Source organism: Salvelinus sp. IW2-2015, linkage group LG4q.1:29 (assembly GCF_002910315.2).
Source record: "Salvelinus sp. IW2-2015 linkage group LG4q.1:29, ASM291031v2, whole genome shotgun sequence".
NCBI lineage: Eukaryota > Metazoa > Chordata > Actinopteri > Salmoniformes > Salmonidae > Salvelinus > Salvelinus sp. IW2-2015.
Genome location: NC_036842.1, coordinates 85,760,431 through 85,763,817, shown reverse-complemented (window position 1 = coordinate 85,763,817; position 3,387 = coordinate 85,760,431).

Genomic DNA, 3,387 nt, shown 5'->3' with positions numbered 1-3,387 from the left:
CAGGGGCATCAGATGCCACCTGGAGCTTTCCCCTGATACCATAGACTCTGTCTCAGGGCATCAGATACCACCTGAGCTTTTCCCCTGATACATAGACATCTGTCTCAGGGCATCAGATACCACCTGGAGCTTTTCCCCTGATACATAAGACTCTGTCTCAGGGGCATCAGATCCACCTGGAGCTTTTCCCCTGATACATAGACATCTGTCTCAGGGCATCAGATACCACCTGGAGCTTTTCCCCTGATACTTAGACATCTGTCTCAGGGGCATCAGATACCACCTGGAGCTTTTCCCTGATACATAGACTCTGTCTCAGGGGCATCAGATACCACCTGGAGCTTTCCCCTGATATATAGACATCTGTCTCAGGGGCATCAGATACCACCTGGAGCTTTTCCCCTGATACATAGACATCTGTCTCAGGGCATCAGATACCACCTGGAGCTTTTCCCCTGATACATAGACACTTGTCTCAGGGGCATCAGATACCACCTGGAGCTTTTCCCCTGATACATAGACATCTGTCTCAGGGCATCAGATACCACCTGGAGCTTTTCCCCTGATAATAGACATCTGTCTCAGGGCATCAGATACACCTGGAGCTTCTCCCTGATACATAGACATCTGTCTCAGGGCATCAGATACCACCTGGAGCTTTCCCCTGATACATAGACTCTGTCTCAGGGGCATCAGATACCACCTGGAGCTTCCCCTGATACATAGACATCTGTCTCAGGGCATCAGATACCACCTGGAGCTTTTCCCTGATACTAGACATCTGTCTCAGGGGCATAGATACCACCTGGAGCTTCTCCCTGATACATAGACTTCTGTCTCAGGGCATCAGATACCACCTGGAGCTTTTCCCCTGATACATAGACTCTGTCTCAGGGGCATCGATACCACTGGAGCTTCTCCCCTGATACATAGACATCTGTCTCAGGGCATCAGATACACCTGGAGTTCTCCCTGATACATAGACATCTGTCTCAGGGCATCAGATACCACCTGGAGCTTCTCCCTGATACATAGACATCTGTCTCAGGGGCATCAGATACCACTGGAGCTTTCTCCCTGATCATAGACATCTGTCTCAGGCATCAGATACCACCTGGAGCTTTTCCCCTGATACATAGACATCTGTCTCAGGGGCATCAGATACCACCTGGAGCTTTTCCCCTGATACATAGACATCTGTCTCAGGGGCATCAGACACCACCTGGAGCTTTTCCCCTGATACATAGACATCTGTTCTAGGGGCATCAGATACCACCTGGAGCTTTTCCCTGATACATAGACATCTGTCTCAGGGGCATCAGATACCACCTGAGCTTTCCCCTGATACATAGACATCTGTCTCAGGGCATCAGATACCACCTGGAGCTTTTCCCCTGATACATAGACATCTGTCTCAGGGCATCAGATACCACCTGGACTTCCTCCTGATACATAACATCTGTCTCAGGGGCATCAGATCACACATGGAGCTTTTCCCCTGATACATAGACATCTGTCTCAGGGCATCAGACACCACATGGAGCTTTTCCCCTGATAATAGACATCTGTCTCAGGGGCATCAGACACCACTGGAGCTTTTCCCTGATACATAGACATCTGTCTCAGGGCATCAGACACCACCTGGAGCTTTTCCCCTGATACATAGACCATCTGTCTCAGGGCATCAGATACCACCTGGAGCTTTTCCCTGATACATAGACATCTGTCTCAGGGGCATCAGAACCACCTGGCTTTCCCTGATACATAGACATCTGTCTCAGGGGCATCAGATACCACCTGGAGCTTTCCCCTGATACATAGACATCTGTCTCAGGGCATCAGATACCACCTGGAGCTTTTCCCTGATACATAAACTCTGTCTCAGGGGATCAGATACCACCTGGATTCCTCCTGATACATGACTCTGTCTCAGGGCATCAGACACCATGGAGCTTTTCCCCTGATACATAGACATCTGTCTCAGGGGCATCAGATACCACTGGAGCTTTCCCCTGATACATAGACATCTGTCTCAGGGGCATCAGACACCACTGGATCTTTTCCCTGATACATAGACATCTGTCTCAGGGCATCAGACCCAAGCTTTTCCCCTGATACATAGAATCTGTCTCAGGGGCATCAGACACCACCTGGAGCTTTTCCCCATGATACATAGACATCTGTCTCAGGGGCATCAGACACCACCTGGAGCTTTTCCCCTGATACATAGACATCTGTCTCAGGGCATCAGACACATGGACTTTTCCCTGATACATAGACATCTGTCTCAGGGGCATCAGACACCACCTGGAGCTTTTCCCTGATACATAGACATCTGTCTCAGGGGCATCAGATACCACCTGGAGCTTTTCCCCTGATACATAGACATCTGTCTCAGGGCATCAGATCCACCACCTGGAGCTTTTCCCAATACATAGCTCTGTCTCAGGGGCATCAGATACCACCTGGAGCTTTTCCCTGATACATAGACTCTGTCTCAGGGGCATCAGATCACACCTGGAGCTTTCTCCCTGATACATAGACATCTGTCTCAGGGGCATCAGATCACTGGAGCTTTCCCTGATACATAGACATCTGTCTCAGGGCATCAGATACCACCTGGAGCTTTTCCCTGATACATAGACATCTGTCTCAGGGCATCAGATACCTGGGCTTTTCCCCTGATACATAGACATCTGTCTCAGGGCATCAGATACCACCTGGAGCTTTCCCCTGATACATAGACATCTGTCTCAGGGGCATCAGATCCACCTGGAGCTTCTCCCTGATACATAGACATCTGTCTCAGGGGCATCAGATACCACCTGGAGCTCTTCCCCTGATACATAGACATCTGTCTCAGGGGCATCAGACACCACCTGGAGCTTTCCCCTGATACATAGACATCTGTCTCAGGGCATCAGATCACCACCTGGAGCTTTCTCCCTGATACATAGACATCTGTCTCAGGGGCTCAGACCCACCTGGAGCTTTTCCCCTGATACATAGACATCTGTCTCAGGGGCATCAGATACCACTGGAGCTTTCCCTGATACATAGACATCTGTCTCAGGGGCATCAGATACCACCTGGAGCTTTCCTGATACATAGACATCTGTCTCAGGGGCATCAGATACCACCTGGAGCTTTTCCCTGATACATAGACATCTGTCTCAGGGCATCAGATACCACCTGGAGCTTTTCCCCTGATACATAGACATCTGGCTCAGGGCATCAGATACCACCTGGACTTTTTCCCCTGATACATAGACATCTGTCTCAGGGCATCAGACCACCTGGGCTTTCCCTGATACATTAGACATCTGTCTCAGGGGCATCAGACACCACTGGAAGTCTTCCCCTATACATAGACATCTGCTCAGGGGC